Genomic DNA, 19,564 nt, shown 5'->3' on the forward strand with positions numbered 1-19,564 from the left:
TAAAATAACACAAAAATTAAAAAATCAAAACAATATTTAATTTCTTTCAGGACAGAATTGTGAAAAATTTTGTCGCTCAACTGTTACAAAGAATGAGATTCTGATTCAAATCTACTGGTAATTAAAATCTCTGCTTAATATGATTACCTTCTTGTTGAATGACTCAGGAGTGAATAAAGTCCTGTCTTTTTAATTTCTAGAGAAATCTTAAACCATTATTTTCTTTCCATTATTCCTGCCAGTGCTTAGGTCTGTATCTCATCAGCTCATGCCTGGACTATTTCAGTAGCTTTTGAAATGGGTCCACTCTCTTCTTTCTCAACTCCATCTGCCATACAAATACCAGAGTTAAAATCCACTTATATCACTCCCTGCCTCAAAATTTCAGTTATGCAAAGCTCCTTGGTATCAGCCTTCATGACTGTCCCTTGGGTTCCTTTGCAACCATCCATGCGCAGTACATCCCAGTTTTACCAAACTACTTACAGTTTCCCAAATACATGATGCTGATTTTTGTCTTGGAGTGACTTATTCCTTCTGCCTGGACCTTTTCTCACTTCTCTACCTCTGGCAACCACTCCACTTCTCTAGCTGGCTTAATGCCTTCCTGTATTAAAATTAAAATCAAGTATTACCTCCTTGGTGAAGCTTTTCTCACTCTGACTCCTATTTAGCTATGGTAGATAACCTCTTCTGGATTTCCACTGTATCCAATGTACACCTTAAATATTCAACATTTGTCTTAAACACTTTGCTTGTTTCCTTTAACAGCTTTAGTGAATGCAAGGGTCTGGGACTTTTCTTAGTGAATTTTAAACACATGGCATAATGCCTAGGAAATGAAGGGCCTTCAATAAATATCTGGAAAAACAAAAGGAAAATTAACATTTTTAATTTTGGTTTATTGGTTATATACAGTCTCTAAACAATTATATAAGCAAAATAATAATGGATTTTACTTATTTCTTTTGAGACTGAAGATTAGTGAGGGTAGAAAAACAATCCTCTACCTCTTTTACCTTTCTTAGGAAATATATAATCAATACATGGTCCTCATTGAGACACATTGAGTTATTTCCAGAGAAATGAGTCATGAGTTCAACATGACTGGTAAAGCCTGAAAGCTTTCTCAACATTATTTCAGTGACAGTTTTGACAAGCAGGGAAACCCATTCATTGTGATATGGAGAGGTACAGAAAAATGATGGTAACAAACAACAAATGAAATGGAGTTTGAGACTGTGAGAAGTCATGAAGGAACATGACTGGTGTGGCTTTAGAGTTAAACTAAACAAATGAAAATATAAGAGAAAGGAATTAAAATTTTATTTTTACAATGGTGAAAATGCTTCCCAAGTCTAATTTTCTAAGGATAAACCTCAATATCTTTTCAGTGATTCCATTTTGCAGTCCTTAAAATAAATGAGGTAAATCTCTATTTGTTAGCGTGCAGTAGCGTGACTGAGTGAAAGAAAACTAAAGTACAGCACAGTGTGTGTGTATGCACACTTATTAAACTTATACATATAATATATATACACAGACATGTGTATATGGTTGTGTGTATACATATATGTATACACACATATATATGTAATATACCTTCATTTACAGCCATAAATAAGGGACCACACGAATACAACTGTAGGTATAAGTAGGTATAAAAATATAGATATGTATATATGTGTGTGTATATTTGTATCCATACTAGTATATCTATATATACACCATAGGTACACAAGGTACCCATGTACTTTGAATACCTTGTGTACCTATATTTGAATAATATTTCTGGAAAGATAAGATTCACAAATGGGTGACTGGGGAATGAGCTTTAAGATTCTGATATTGGAGAAAAATATACTTCTTGTTGTTTACCTTTTCGTAGCTTGTCAATTTTAGCCACATGAAGCATAAATTTGGGGGGTGGGAAGTAAAACATGAGAGAGTGTAAGTAAATAAAACCAGAGATGATGGTGCAATTTAACTATTGACTTTATTTTTTAAAATTCTATGCTTCAGTTTTCTTTGCCATCTAAACACTTTGTGTGTAGAAACATGATGCAAACAAAAAACAAAACTACATTAAAAAATTGAAACCTTCAATCTCAAAATCTTAAGTAATCAGTGTAGTAGTAACAACAGTAATTAGCAATTTCAGGATGATCAATGGTTTTTAGGAATAGCATATTTAAACCAAACTAAGTCTCTCCTCTCAAGAGATAAAGTCCCTGCTCAGGAGAGTAAATGTCTTCAACATATGGATATGGAATGCTATATAAGATCATGATAAGATATTACAATTGGTGAATATCAACAGGATTCAGAATAATGCTACATGTTTTGGATTATTACCTGCCATTGTAAAAAAAAATGATCCTAAACTTTTTTTGTGTGCTACCAAAATATCTAACTTGTATAATATATTTTGATTTCTAAGGCTCTTCTTCTAAAGTTTTAAAATGTATGACCTTTCAAATGGAAACTAAAAATAAAACCAATTAGATTGTTCAACCATTTGCAAAAAAATCACCACGCATACTAGTGTAGCAATAACTTGAAGATTAGAAGCATGGACTGCGTGTAGAATCAGACAAACCTAGGTTTGAATCCAAATCTGCCGTTTACAAACTCTGTGACCCTGAGAAAGCAACATCACTTCTGTAAGCTTCACTGTCCCGTTAAATAACAAGGCAAACGTATCTCACCAGGTTGCTTAAAACATTAGTGGAAAAATGTAAATAATACGTTAAGTCAAGTCAATAAAATACAACTAATATTATAGTAACAATACTTAATAAAGGTTGTTAGAATAATCTGGTATAGTTTTTATGAAATAACTGAAAATCAAAACTTAGGACTAAGCAACATGAGGAAAGTGGGTATCATAATAAAAGGAATGTATGTTTGGGAGCAAACATAAACCAGTTTTCTTTGCTGCTCTCTCTCTTAGGATGACAGCCCATTTATTCTAAGAGACTTCTTTCACTGTTTTCTTACCTTTTCTTACCTTGTAAAACTTTTTTTTTTCTTTCTTTCTTTCTTTCTTTTTTTTTTTTTTTATAGATGGAGTCTCGCAGCAGGCTGGAGTGCAGTGGCACGATCTCGGCTCACTGCAACCTCTGCCTCCTGGGTTCAAGCAATTCTCATGCCTCAGTCTCCCAAGTAGCTGGGATTATAGATGCATGGCACCACACCCAGATAATTTTTGTATATTTAGTAGAAATGGGGTTTCACCAATTTGGCCAGGCTTGTCTTGAACTCCTGATCTCAAGTGATCCACCTGCCTCACAAAGTGCTGGGATTACAGGTATGAGCCATGACGCCAGGCCTTACCTTGTAAACTTATCTTGATGCTTAACCTCTTTTGAAAACCAACTTCTAGGGATATGAAAAAGATCATAATTATCCACTAATTTCAAGATTATGAAAGCTAAAAGTATAAATTATGCATCCCATATGGCTACCTGGTAGTCATGTGTATTATGCACACCAAAGGACCAATTCCAAGTCTAACTAGAAGAATAAAAAAATGCATTACAAGTAATCCACACAATTGTCTCACAGATGATTGAGAATATAATGGAAGCAATATCATTAACATTTTCTGCCTCTTGCCCTTCTCATGGTGCCGAGACTCTGAGTCCTTTTCATGTCTATGATGGAGAACTTTTGGTAAATTGGTAAATTACTATCAATCTTTTACATAAACATCCCAGGACACATCTCTCCGGCATGCCCAACCATATTACACAGATTTCCAATGAGGCGTGACATTTCTTATGCTCCTATAGTAGAATAGTATAATAAATAAATACTTTCTGAATAAATTATGCCTACTGAAGAGGCTTAGAAAATATTAACTATTGCTTTTATGATGTCTTTGGTGAAAGATCATAGAAGTCCGATTGTGAGGCCAGTATTAGGGTACTTCAGGGTTTCTCAACATTGGTACTACTGACATTTGGGGAGGAAAATTATTTGTTGTGTGTGTATGAAGAGAAACATTCTGGTCATTGCAAGATGTTTGGCAGCATTTCTGGCTTCTACTGACTATGTGTCCCCCAATTATGACAATCATAAATGTCTCTAGACATTGCTAAGTATTTCCTGGGTGGGAGACAAAATTGCCCTCTATTGAGAACTACTGAGCTATCTGTATCAATCAAGTCATTCTTGCTACCCTAATCAGATTCAGTTGCTAAAACAGAGAGAGGATACTCTTGGAAAACAGAAGGTCTAACTACTTATATCAACTGAGATTTTGTCACTGTGGCTTAAGACACCAAGAATAATGTGTGATTCTATATAACTTAGCTCATCATATTACATTGCAATCATTTCTTGTTGTGGTTTTTGTTATACTTATTATTTCTTCTTGTTCTAGACTGTATGCTCTCTGAATTCCAGGATCATATTTAACTTGCTCAGTTTGGCATCTTCAGTTCCTATGGCACCTCCAGTTCCTATGGTAGTTTTAGTTTCATGATAAATCACTTAGTATTTATTGAATTTATGAATGCACCGGGAATAACCATGCTTTTTCAGAGATTATCTCTGATCTTGAAGAGAGCTTAAAGTTGAAAATGGAAAGCCGATTCACTCAAGTATTTCTTAAATGCCTGCTATGAAAGACTCTGGGTTTACAAGAGTAAACGTGTCTGTGCCTCTATGGAGCTTACATTCTGGTGTAAGTCAAAAGGGAAAAGAGTATATTAGTTAACAGTAAGCTCAAAATGGGCTAAACGGTATGAAGGAAATTAATTGAATAATGCTATAAGAACAGTCACATAGGGTTTACTTCAAATACGGTGGCCAGTGAGGGTCTTTGGGTGGAGGGGGGCACTGAGAGTAGGGAATCACTGTTTAGGTAAGACCTTAAAGATAAGGAGACACTCCCTATGATATGATTTAGAAGTGTTCTCTGGGTTCTCTGGGACCAGTATGTGCAGTCCACAATAAGAAGAGAGTTTGCTTCTCACATACACACGTTGTTCCAGGCTCTGGGGACACAGTAGTGAAATAAGTAGACAACATCCTTATTATTATGAAGCTTATATTCTGGTGGATATCATGAGGTTGAACGGGTGGGTTGGCAATGACCATCTCTATTGGGTCTTTGAACTGCAACATGTGATAGTTTACCATACAGGCTCTGAGAACACCTACCCAGGTTTTAATCTTGGATTCAGTAGTTATTTCCTGGATTAACTTGGACAGGTTTTCTGTGTTTTCTGTGTCTCAGGTTCCTTGTCTATTCAAAGACTATATTAGTAGTATTTACCATGTAGGATGGTAGGATTAAATAAATACATATAAATATTGATTATTAACTTTGGGCTTGGTAATAATGCCAAGTTTAAGTGAAAAAGTAAGGCATTTCAAGGTTTTCAGCAGAGAAGTGGCATGATTTGATTTACAATTTTAGAAGAGCTCTATTCCTTCTATATGGAAAGTTGAGTGGGAACAGCAGAGAGAGTCAGGAGGCTACTGCAGAAGGCCCAAGTAAGAGGCAACAGTGGTGTCTGGACAGAAAAGGCTTTTTAGCCTTTTAGATGCTTTAGGGGAAATTGAGTGCAGAAAGTGAGAGAAAGGGAAGAATCCAAGAACACACTGTAGTATCCAACTTGACCCATTCAATGATTTCCTAAGGTGGAAAAGGCTCTGAAGAAACAAAACTGGGCAGATATTCTAGAATGTAATATTAATTGTCTTAGTTCAGTCCTTTCTGGGAATATGTGAGTAGATGATGAGTGAGCACTGGGCTATACAAGTGGTGAGAGTAAATGATATTCCATAGAAGACGTGTGGAGATAAAAAGGAATAGAGATGAAAAGCAAGCTCCGAGAAACACCCTTAGTAATGGATCAGAGAATCCTGACGGTATGGAGAATCATACCCAGATAGAATCATGAAAACAGAACCTGTCTGTGAGACTGATATAGGGAAAGCAGGAAACATGATACAGGAAATGCATCATTTCTTAGAAACAATTTCTGCTACAAGTTGTTCACAGAAGTACTTATTAAAAGAAGATGAACACCTCTGTGGAGATTTGTGAACCTGAGGGAGTAAAGGAAGTGTGGAACATGAAAGGAAGGACAAAGAGAAAAAGGAACAGAATTATGATGACTGCAGAACCAGCTACAACAGCTCAGGCCATCTAGAGAAGAGACTGATGTCTATGACCAAGTGGAGTGCAGGAAGTAATGCTGACAGTGAACATCAACAGTTGGGGCATCTTCTGTAAGTCTTGGTCAAAGACGAGGAGAAGTTTTAGACTCCCAAGAAGGAGAAGTGCCTGGAGGAAGGGCTCCTGCAAACCTAATTCTGGCAGATAAAAAGGAATGGGTTAGTGAAGTAATAAGAACCTGAAGATAAAATGTCTGTGGCATCTCAGAGATGTGAAAGCTAGGGAAGGAACCTGAGATCAGATTTCCAGATACACCATAGGTTTAGGCATATGGATTTCAAAATGATTACATGGCAAGAAATTCTAGGAGAGGATGGTTCAGAAGAGTTGAGAAGTCAGAAATGCGTAAACTATATAAAAAAAAACCCTTAACTTAATTATGTGTACATCTGACATCAGGGAAGAAAAATAGGAGACAGAGAAAGATAACTTAAGGGGGGATATTTACTGACAGTCGTACCGTTAGAAATTAAATCATGCAAATTAAAAATATATATTTGGCCGTTTGTCTATAAACTCTGACATCCTAATAGAATAAACAGTTTATAAAAGCTAGACTAGATTTAAGATAACTACATTCATCTGTTTCTAGTTCCCTATCAAATTTTCTTGGCATAAAAATTTGTGAAATTTAGTTTTTTAAAATAATTGTAACGATATTTTCCTATCAAAGGCCAATTTCATTTTACTTCAGATTCAGAGGAAAAGTATGTCAAATGTTACATTTTATGAATAGTAGTTTACATGTGTACAGTGCTTGATGGCTTTTAGAGGACTTTCATGTGCTTTCTTTCATTGGGTCCTTAGGGTTAGTCAGGCAATGTGGTTTCAGCCCTCTTTTACTGATAAGGAGAATGAGGCTTTGAGTCTGTGGCTTCCTACAAAAACACACAACTAGTAAGTGGCAGTGCGAGCTCCATAATTAGAGCTTCTGACAGATGGTCCATTACAATTCTTTCCATTACAATGTTTTTATGACAAAATTTAAAATTATTTAATATTCATCTTCTAAATTGCTATGTGTATTCATATTATTGTGTCTCTAAAGTAGGATAAAGGCCTAAATTTTTTATTAGTTTTATAAATAGCACATGTATAATCACTTAAGGGAAAAATTACCTGTCATGCTACTTAGAGAGCTAAACAGGATAATGAAGGTATTGTGTTATAAATTAATGTGTGATATGTAAACAGGAAGTATTTCCAACAAAGCCAAGTGATCCAGTTGCTCACCTAAAAGTTTGCACCTTACATATGTGGAACTAGTGGCATATCATGAGTAGAGATTTTGGCACATAATATTACCACCATGGCACACCATGAGTAGACAACTTTTGGCACACAATAGTGCACACCATGAACAGAGATCCTTGTGAAACCAATCCTTTTAGAGCAATCCACATTTTGGGTTGGCCAAATGTTGCTCATTAGACGGAAATGGGACCTCCCATCTAAGCTAAATTGATGATGCTATCTTGTATTAATGTTATATTTTTGGGCATACTAAGTAATCGAGAATAATACAACAAAGACTTGTACACCATCCACAAAATTGGTGCTGATTATCTTGAGGAAACTTGACACACAGAGCTTTCTGTGTCCACCCTAGTTTCTATGTGCATCACTAGAATTGAGCAGATAAGTGTTTTCCTGGGCACATTTCCTACCGTATTGGTTAACTACAATAGCCATAACATTGAGCATTCTCAACACAGACCTGTTGAAAAAACAGGAAAAAAGAAACGCCTCCCATTTTTGTCAACATACACATGCCCATGATCTTACTGTGACGAGAAATAAAGTTCATTACAGAAATATTTTAACCACTTTATAAAGGCATTATTGACATGTAAATAACTGTCTATATTTAATGCATACAATTCCATGAGTTTGGGAATAATTATACACCTGTGAAACCATCCCCACCATCACAGACTTATACAAGGCCACAGACATATGTATGACCTCCCCAAATTTCCTACCATCTCTTTTATTATTTTTTTTGTGTGTGTTAAGAATACTACTCCTATAAGATCTACTCTCTCAGCAATTCTAGGTATGCAACATAGTATTATTAGCTATAGGTACTATGCTGCATAAAGGATCTCCACTTATCTTGCATAATAAAGTTTATGTTGTTTGACCAGCATCTCCCCATTTTCCTCTCCCCTCAGCCGCTGGTAATTACCATTCTACTTGCTCCTATATGATTTAACTTAGATTCTACATATAAGTGGGATCACTAGGTATTTGTTTTTTGTGTCTGGCTTATTTCACTTACTGTAATGTCCTCCAAGTCCATTCATGTTAGCATAAATGGCAGGACTTCCTTATTTTTTAAGGCTGTATAGAATTCCATTATTTACACATACACACACACACACATCATGACATGTGTATATATGTAGATGTGCACACACACACACCCCCCACATTTTCTTCTTCCACATCTTGGCTACTAAAAATATTTTTTAATCTTGTTCATCTCTTGAGAGAATATTTGAAGGAGATATAATTTGTTTTTCTCTATGAGATTTTGCTATTTTCATTCCTCAGTATGTGTTCATTGTCAGAAATGAAAAGATTTTCTTGGAACAAGCACAAAATACTACTTTTTGTATTAAAATATCCATAAATATAAAGATGGGATATGTTTCCTTCAAACTTTGTGAATAAATTAAAGTTGCAAATTGTCAGTGAAGCAGTAATTATTTAGGTACATACTTCTTACTTGGTTGATAAGGTGCTGAAATTGTACCTTGCTCCTATATTTTAAAGCATATATTTATAGAATTGAGAACTCTAATAGTGCATAATCATAATAAAGCATCCCACACTCTAAAAATAATATTCTTTAGAATAGAACAAAACCTTGTTAATTCATCTTCATGGAGAAAAAGCACCAGAAACAGGTGTTAATCCTTAAGAAGCCGATGGTATGATAGCAATTTCAACATCAGGAATTTCTCATTGACCTAGGTTTGAGTTCTTACTACTTTCGTGACTATTTAGTTTTCCTAATTTATGACTTAACAACGGTCTAAGTGACATGAAAATAAAATAAAACAAAGTGCTTTTATCCATATATTTACAGCAAATGACTGCTATCAGATCATAACTGAGAACAAGATATGTTCTAGAATGTTTATGGTATTACTAATTAAAGAGAAATGAGGGTTTAGTAGGAATAACATGGGCTTAGAGTCAGACAGACCCAGGATGCAACCCAGAATCTACATTCACTAACTAGGCCAGTGTCTTAGCCTCTTTCCTCTTCTTTTTCTTCAGATTTTACATGAGGATATGCTTCTTCACTTGTAGGTTGTTTTAGTGATTAGAAATAATGTAGGGGAAGTGTCTGGCACAGAGCATGGCATAAAATAGGGGCTTAATTTGGAAATATTATTGATAGAATTACTCACAGATTGAGACTGAGAAAGAAAGGCTAAGTCTGTGATGATTGGCTGAAGAGAAAAATGTGGCATGATCTACACTAATTCATGTTACAGCATTTTTGTCCATTACAGTATATCAACAATATACACTTGGAAAACAAAGCTGCTGCTTGATTCAGATTAGATTCCCAATAGTGTCCTCATGTGTATCAGAGGAAAATAGATACAGCCTTTTCCAGGAGATGTCAATATCTTTCATGTTTCTGAAAGATGTTACAGTTGGTGCAAAGCCAGAAAGCATTAGCATAGCCACACAGGCCACGAGCATGAGAAACTCAGAAAGGCCCTTGCCTGCATCTGTTCAGAGTCAGACAGAGGTGGCTCACTAATGGACTAGGAACCGAAGGAAAGAAAAACAATGACAATGTGACCCCACAGTCTGGGTTTATGCTTTTCATTCTTGGATAATTATAGAGGTGCCTCTTTTATTCTTAAAGTGTCTTGGTTTATATGATATTATATAGTCATGCTACCACTAAATTATGTGACAGGAAATCCCCAAAAATGAAATGAGAATGATTCGACCATTCAAGTTTTAGTCTACTAGAGAAAAACATAAAATTATAAGATCAACATGCATTTTTCAATTTATAGACAGAGCAAGGTCACTTGCTTCTTCTCATTCTTGCTCTCTCTACCATAACAAAATTACAAGCCAATCTTATCAATGCAAAAAAAAAAAAAAAAAAGACAAATGGACACTATTCTTACCAAGAAGTTCCACCTAATACCATGAGTATAATTATGTCTTTATTTATTCAGAGTTGGTTAACTTAATGACTATAAACACAAGCCCATCATATTGCATAAAGATTTGGAAGCAGAATACTAAGATTATCTAATGTTACAGCCTAAGACCTACCTTTTTTTTTTTAAACTCAGCCTATGTAACCAATAATCATTGGTCTTTTCTCCTTAGGTAAGGTTATTAAGCCCATCAGAGGCCATTCAGCAGGAAATCAATACACACATACTTATCAAGTACCCACAATGTGTTAGGGACTTCGTATTGATAAGAAAACTCTCCCAGGGGCAGACATGAAATAGGTACTCATGCAACTTCAAAATGCGATTGTAATGAGAATAGCATTCATCAAGGAGCAGTTTAAAAAGTATAGAAAAAGGCACTGCAAAAACCAAATCCTAGGCATTATTACAATGACCAATACCAGGTATGTCAAACAAGTATGTAAAGGGGACACTCAATTGAGAGCTGGGCAGCTACAATTGGTTTAAAAGTTCTAATGAACTGTGCCCATTTTATTATGGAGTGGGAAGGATGGCATTCCTGGGACCAGTTTGCACAATCATCAGAGATGGAGTCATAAAATACAAAATTCAGGATTGTTATCCAAGGAAATCTTAGTAGCCATTCTTATGAGAGCAGCTTTCTAGGATCTCTTACCTTTTTTCCTTTTGGTTTTGCCACCATCAAGTCAACAGATTTACAGGTAGACAAACCTGTTTCCAAGTGACCATCACAGTCATGTATAGATTTGGATTCAGAAAAGGGATCAAGAGAATAAATTTTGACTCTGTTATTCTTATGTTAATTAGGTATTAGCTTGGAGTTCATCGTTATCTCTATACTGAAATTTTATCATGTATAGCTCAACATTTCATTTCCAACCCTTACTCTTGCTCTCTAGTGATGAACTGAAAAAAAAGAAAACTGCAGCATAACTAATATTAAATCCATCTATCTATCTATCTATGTATCTATCTATGTATCTATCTATGTATCTATGTATCTATCTATCTATCTATCTATCTATCTATCTATCTATCTATCTATCTATCTATCTATCTATCTGAGACAGGATCTCACTCTGTTCCCCAGGCTGGAGTGCAATGGCATGATCACAGCTCACTGCAGCCTCAATTTCTTGAATTCAAGCAATTCTCCCACCTCAGTCTCCTGAGTGGCTGGGACTACAGGTGTATACCACCATGCTGAGCTGATTTGTTTAATTTTTGGAGAGATGAGGACTCAATCTTCCGATCTTAAGTGAAAACAACAGGATGTGAGCCATGGTTGCGGGACAGTGTCTTAAGGGCCAAAATAGCTCCACATTCTCTAAGCTTACCTTGTCCTGTGAGCTTCAACTTGCATTTTCTGTCTTCCTTCTGTAATCTCTGCAGGAGTTCGAGGACTCCCGAGCTCAAGCAATTCTCACCCCTTGGCCTCTCAAAGGCTTGGGATTACAGGCATGAGCCGCCATACCCGACCAATACATTTAGTTTTTAACAAGTATTTTCTCTGCTAGAATTTTTACTGCCATTGAGAGCAAAATATGAGAGGTGCCTTAAGAATAAGGAGAGAGAAATCACACTTGGAGCCAAATTTGAAGAGCTGCATTTTTTTTACTCTATTTTTTATTATTATACTTTAAGTTCTGGGGTACATGTGCAAAACATGCAATTTTACATAGGAATACATGTGCCATGGTTAAGGAATAAAAGTTTACTTATGTGCCAGGCGTAGTGGCTCATGCCTCTAATTCCATCACCTTGGGAGGCCAAGGCAGGTGGATTGCCCGAGCTGGGGAGTTTGAAACCAGCCTTGGGCAACATGGCGAAACACCATCTCTAATAAAAATACAAAAAATTAGCCAGGTGTGGTGGCAGGTGCCTGTAATCTCAGCTACTCGGGATGCTGAAACAGGAGAATCACTTGAACTGAGTAGGTGGAGGTTGCAGTGATCTGAGATCACGCCATTGCACTCCAGCCTGGGCAACAGAGTGAGACTCTGTCTCAAAATAAATAAATAAATAAATAAATAAATAAATAAATAAATAAATAAAAGTTTGCTCTGTATGTTTTTGGTATTTGTACCGAAGCACAGATAAATTTGCAAGATGCAAAAATAATTTGCCCTATTTTACAGACAGGATTATGAAAATAACTACTGTTGGTTCATTCTCAGAAGAATAGATGAAGAGGATTCAGGGGCAGAGATTACAGTAGGAAGGCAGGAAATGCAAGTTGAAGCTCACAGGACAAGGTGGGCTTAGAGAATGTGGAGATATTTTGGCCCTTAAACATTGTCCTGCGACCACAGCTCACATCCTGTTGCTATCACTTAAGAGCTATCCAAAAAATTCTGTTTTCTGTTTCATCATTTAACTTTTCTTAATCCTATATTAGTGAATTTTATGCTTTTTCCTCCATTGCTCTTAGAACGGTTTACTTCTTTATATTTTGTCATCACTGTCTCTGTCTCTCTCTCTTTTCTTTTTTATTTTAGGGCACTGATTGTGTCTGTGTGTGTGTGCATGCACAAATGCACAAAAGAAACAGAGTAAGAGCAGAAGCTGATGTGGTCTAACACAGGAGTCCTCAAACCCCAGGCAACAGACTGGAAGGTGTGTTAGGAACCTGGTCGCACAGCAGGAGGTGAGCAGTAGGTGAGCATCACAGTCTGAGCTCTGCCTCCTGTAAGATCAGCAGTGGCATCAGATTCTCATAGGAGAAGGAATCCTATTGTGAACTGTGCATGTGAGGGATCTAGGTTGTGTGCTACTTATGAGAATCGAATGCCTGAGGTGGAATAGTTTCATCCTGAAACCATCTCCCTATTGGTCCATGGAAAAACTGTCTTCTATAAAACTGGGCCCTGGTTCCAAAAAGGTTTGGGACTGCCGTTCTAACAGGCTTATTTGAACAATCAGCATATTCATTAGATTGAAAATGGTGAATTTAAAACACCCTCTCTTTCTGAAACAGTCTCCCTATTTGGGGCTCAATAGAAATGTTTCCAAATTACTATAGTTTTATTTTTTATGTAGTGGAAACTATATAAAATTAATCTCTTATTTTATAAATATCCGATGGAAAAGTTTTAAATTAACAGCTCTGTTTAACTTGCGTTTTTTTTTCTCTCACACCTTATGGAGGCAGGGGTCATACCTACTAATTCAAGAAATGGCCAATAGGATGAATTCCAAAATATTTGTTTCAAGAATATAGAACGTAAAGATAAGAAATACCTAGTATCACTAAAACTTTGCCATATGGTCAATTAACATCATCTCTCTGGACAACTGAAGTGAGAGCAAACAGAACCCAGAAATGGACTCCCTATTTTAACCATTTTCTCACATTATACATAGCTTCCAATATGTGTTGTTATGAAAGAACATTTATAAATGACATGAAGAAAAACACCCTTATGTTTTAACAAGCTTATTTCTGGCTCACAATAAGATTTTCTTTTAAAATTATTAAATATTTAGGCAAGCCAAAATATTTATGTTTACCTGGAAAAAACAAAAACCTTTTCCATTTTGGAAATGCCATAAGCGACACTACCCTTATCCTAACAGCACAAAACTACTGGCTGTTGTGTATCCTTGACTAGGGGACTGTCTGAGCACCTCCCTTTCAAAAGTGATGCAAACACTTTCTTCAAGATGGTGTTGTTAGAAAGCTGAGTGCCGCCTTTCTGCTACTTGCTACAGACTGTTAGAGGACAAAAATGTATACTTATTTTTCTTTTATTTTCCTTTCCAGAAAGGCATCAAAAGAAAGCCTAAGTGTGAAATAATACTCATCATTAAGAAGAGCCACACAAATCAACAGTTTAGCTTAGATTAGATTAATCCCTTATTTTGTCCAAATATTTTCTTAAAGTCTGAAAAAATGTCTGATTCAACTAAGAAGAAATTTACTCTAATAATTATATAAAGAGAGGAAAACAACAAATATAGGAACAGATTGAAGAATGTCTAAACCTGCTGTTATCACAGACTGATTTTCTACATGTATGGATGGATGTATTTGTTAGCTATTATAATAATTGTTTACTTAATAATTCATGTATTCATGTATATTCTGGCAAGTCACAGATATTACTGACTTACAGACTAACAAATGGATCATGGGGTCACCTAATTCAGTGTACTCACTCATATTTTCTCGGGTGGGGCCTTTACACAAAGTAAGCACTCAATAAATCCAGCATCTGGATTTGTGAACTGTGCAGCTGAGGGTGCTGAGCCCAGACGGACATGTCCAGGATCACTCAGCCATGAATCAGGAGGGCCAGTCTCTGGCAGTCAGCCCGTTACAGGTTCTATTATGCCCAGCCTCATCCTCCTTAGCAGCCTCACTTTCCTATTTCTGAAAAAAGATAAGCAATTTGGAGACATACACGGCTCAACAAAGCAATCATGTGCTTGCCCTCATTGTTTTTCTATCACCAACGACAAAGTATACACTTTTTGTTTTTGTTATTTAAGGGAAAATATTGAAATGAATGGTTTCAAGTCTACTAAACAATACTGCTGCCCTAAATTCCCCTAAAATTACATAAATCTCAGAGTATACAAATATTATAGAGTAGTTATTTAATAAGTGATGTGACCCAAGTCTCTGTGTTTCTGTGCTACTGTGGAGGTTATGCTTTATTATTAGAGCTACAAGGAAGCTCCAGGAGAAATGCAGGAAGCTCCTTTAATAGATTTATACTCTGGCCCTGAATTTCAAAAATGTTTACCTATGGAAAAATACAATTCACGACTCTTCATCATTTTACCTTTACTTGGCATCATTTGTCTAAATAAATTAGAAAAATGGATTTCTAGGTCTCTAGTGTGTATGAAATACAGCTTATCCTTCCTTCTCATGCTTCCATTTACCCATCCAGTCAGCATTTATTCATGCAGCCCCTATTACATGCTAAGAACACGATTAGGTTTTAGAACCTGGGTATTCAAAGTATGGATCAGCAGCATCAGTACCCAGAATCATTGAATCAGAACCTACATTTTAACAAGACTCCCCCAGCTGACTCATATGCACATTAAAGTGGGGAATCACTATAAAGACATAGCGCCACCCTTGAGATTTACAAAGTCTATCACAGGAAACAGCCAGGGCCACAGCCAGCCCAAACAGAACAGTAGGGCCCACATTGAAAAGATGCTGATCTCCAGATGGAGGAAGCCCTGTGGGCACATGCACTGGCAAGTGGAGGAGTTTTCGTACAAATTAGAAGAAGGAGTCTCTTCTTCAAGGCCGTCCATCCCACATGCCTAGACTCAGGGATATGGAAAGCAGTGTGCAGGCCAGATTCTAACATTTGGTTGCCCTGTGCAACCACCAGCTTTTATGGTGTGTCCCTGAAATAGTCATGTTTTCTCCCTCCCTCACTCCTTCTCTCTCTCTCCCTTGCTTGCTCGCTCTCGTTCTCTCTTTTTGAGAGATTGATTGTTTTCCCTAAGGAGCAGATAGTATATTATTCTGGGAAGCCTGAGTGTTATCTTACAGGCTACAGAGAACACTACAGTAACAGTCCAAGTTGTGCTTTTATCTGGTTCAATTTTCAGGAATATGACCCTGGTAGTAATATAAGAAAAAAAATGACAGGAATGTTTGAAGGAATCTATGTAGGCAAGAAATAATGAGGCTCTGGAGGAGATGGCGGGCCCCAAGCAGCAAGGCTGGGAGACTCTCCCTATAAATAGGCAGGTGGGGTAAGGAGAGGAGAAGTGAAAGTTTATACTTTATTTTTTCATAGATTTTTAAATTTTATATTTATGTTCTTTCAGGTTATATGGATGGGTTTGATAGTTTAATTTATGCTTTTTAAATTGAAATTTAAATGTGTATAGTAATCTGAGGATAGCAAGTGAATGTGGAATTAAAAAGAACAAAAGGAAAAAGAAGCAGACACAATGTCATGTTACTCCTTTAACATTTTTAGCAAATGAAATAAATTTTAAATAGGCTACCTTTTATTTATTTTTTCATGGGTATAAGAACATGCTTTCCATTTTAATTGGCCTTTCTGTTGATTAAAATTTCCCTTTGAGTCTAATGATATTAAGAGGAGTGATGATAAGTAGAAAAGAAAACGAAAGGAATAAAATATTCTATCAAGTTAGGAGGAAAGCCTGTCTTTCCTTTAGTTTCGTAATCATTACTCAAAAATTAGTTATCGATCCTGGAGTTTTCTAATTTAGGAAATGACTGAATGCTGAGTCAGGAATATAAGCAATGAACCTCTGCGAAGGGAAGATACTCCCTTCAGTTGAGAGTCTCAGGTTGAATATGTCAAGGAGAAGCCTGGAATACAGACCAGGTGCGGCTCCTAGCGGGAGAGGGAAAAAGCGGCCATGGGGAGCTCCTCCCTGGGACCCGAGCCCCCTCAAAGCTGTTTAGCACACTAAATATGCGCATAATGAATCCAGCATACACAGAAACAGTTAGGATGTTTAGCACATCTCTATCTTCCTCAAGCATGCACCTTTCCTACTACTGCAATCATGGCTACAAAATGTCATGTTTGTAGAAACAGTCTGGGAAATGCTGAACTGCGTAGAAAGATAGTCTAGAGGAAGGAGCATCTGCTTTGAAGTCAGTCAGTCCTGAGTTGGAGTTCTGGATGTCTACTTTCTAAATACAACCTCGGGCCTGCTACATATCCTCTCTACACCTCAGTTCCCCTACCTGTACATGAGAGAGTCTGATACCCTCCTCTAGGGGTCAAGGTAGAATGACCACATTTCCTCAAGTTCCCAGGATAGTCTTTGTTTATACCTTTTGCCTCTAAGTCATTAACAGTGTTCCCTTTCATTCTAAAAAGGTCCCAATTTGAAAAAATTATATGCTCCCTCCTCATGATAAGGATATTAAATGATTTGATGTGTGTAAAGTCAGCATTGGGCTTTTAGTTATCATGTTCCTTCCTCCTATCTGTATGTGAAAGGAGGAGGAAAATTTGGCAGAATTATCATTACTGTAGCCTCGCTTAATGACACACCTGGAATACAAAAGCACCCAGCATTCCTATTTCATGGACACTTAGGTATAGAATCACTTTAATAAAGTGCTTTACAGAGGGTAATTTCAGGAAGAAAATTTCACCTCCATTAAAAGAAAAGACAAAATTCTTCATTTTAAGGTTACATGTGGAGAAAGGAAATCGATGATAATTTGCAAAAATACTACTGAAAAGTATCACACTCGACAGCAGATGTTCCACTTTATTCTCTGCATATACAGATAAATAGCCTAAGGTTAATGAGAATCACCATTTTTTATATATATATACACACACTACGTACACACATATATATGTGTCTGTGTATATATACACATATATACATTATATATGCCTATGTGTATATGTGTCTGTGTATATCAACAGAGAGATGTAGTAATTGTAGATGTGCAGTTGCTTACTTAGAATAACATGCTGCTTTGATAAAAACAACTGGGTAAATTCTGATTCTTTTATTAAGTTTATCTGCATTTAAAACATTATAAATGCCCTGACTTATAAATATTGAAAACAAAGCTAAAATATTAGTTACTAATTCTATTAGGCCATTCCTACATCCCTGTAATGAAATACATGAGGCTGGGTAATTTATAAGGAAAAGCTGTTTAATCGGCTCACAGTTCTACATGCTGTACAGGATGTGTGGTGCTGGCAGCTGCTCCTAGTGAGGGTCTCAGTAAGGTTACCAGTACTTGCGGAAAGCGAAGAGGGAGCAGGCATGTCACGTGACAAAAGAGGGAGCAAGAGGGGCAGGGGGAGTGGCATGTTCTTTTAAACAACCAGATTTCACAGGAACTGAGAGTGCTAACTCACTAATCACTAAAGGGATGGTGCTAAGCCATTCACGGAATCTGCCTCCATGGTCCAATCCCCTCCCACCAGGCCCTACCTCCAACACTGAGAATCACATTTCAACATGAGATTTGGAGGGGACAAACACCCAAAGCATACCATTAATGCTGAGAATTTCATGGAAATGCAGCAGTGTTATTCTGAGCATTAAGAAAAATGATCTGGAAGCATCAGTATTTAACAGATGTATGATGTGTTTGATACTGGATAAGTAGCTGGACATCTGTAGTTTTGAAGAAACTTTTGGTGGTGAAGCTTAAAAAAATTAACATCTTTACAAACTTTTGTAGTCACACAGAAAGTATGAAGGAAAAATAAAATATTTTATTTATTATGCTCTAATCTTAGTTATGAACAAAAACCACGGAAACAAAAACAGCTTCCCAGAAAGTAGACATGGTACAACTATTGATAGAATGTCTCTAATGAAGCTGCAAAGAGCTCAGAGAGAAAGGCATTGACTGGGAATCAGAAGACTGGTTTTTATTCTTAGCTCTGCCACTACCTGACCACGAGATCTCAATGGAACTTCTTTGGGCTTCATTTTCACTGGCTGTAAACTAAATGGTCTGGAATCTCTAGTTCTAGCATTTCTTCTATCAACAGTGTTCCAAGATCCCATGGTTCCTTAGTGTAGAAATCATCTGATAAATCTTTTGGGCTCCTCTGCATCCTTGTGGCAATTCAAGACCATCACTTTCCCACACCCACCAATTCCTTGTGCTCCAGACCACCCCTAGGGCTCCCAGACCCTGCTGGTCCAAATACAGGTATCTCATTGCTCCTCATCACACCACTGTAGTGAGTCTGTGTGCTCTCCATGGCATGCTCCCATCCAACTTCACCTGGGTAACAAGAGATTGGTAGGTACTGAAAGGACACATTACAAGAATTAAGATGCTCTGCATTCCAGTCTCAACTCTCTCCCCCAAAGCAGCCCAGGTCCCCCTTGAAATGATGCCACATTTTCTATACAAGTGGCAATAATTAAACACTTAATCAAAAGTTCTGTTTCCATTGCAATAACTTATTTACTCAAAAAAAAAAAAAAAAGACAAAGCTAGAGCTGAAAGGCAATTTTTCACTTCAGGAGAATTTGTCTAGTCTCTTAGTATACTGCTGACTGAACTTTCAGAAGGACAAATTCTGAATAAGTTTGGCCTCGAGAGCCACAATTTATCATCTGACCTTTGCTTGCTGATACTGCCTTCAGGTCTGCATTCCTGTGAGTGGCACACAGATGGGCTCTGTGGAAGCTCACAAGATCCATACAAGTA

At 36.9% G+C, this 19,564-nt stretch overlaps 1 protein-coding gene across 2 annotated transcripts in view; it reads right to left on the reverse strand.

Moving 5' to 3' along the window:
• Window positions 1–19,564, reverse strand: part of CHSY3 (chondroitin sulfate synthase 3) — a 282,613-nt gene that overhangs the window by 56,634 nt on the left and 206,415 nt on the right. The gene's annotated exons all lie outside the window — the stretch shown is intronic.

This window comes from Macaca thibetana, chromosome 6, assembly GCF_024542745.1.
Source record: "Macaca thibetana thibetana isolate TM-01 chromosome 6, ASM2454274v1, whole genome shotgun sequence".
NCBI lineage: Eukaryota > Metazoa > Chordata > Mammalia > Primates > Cercopithecidae > Macaca > Macaca thibetana.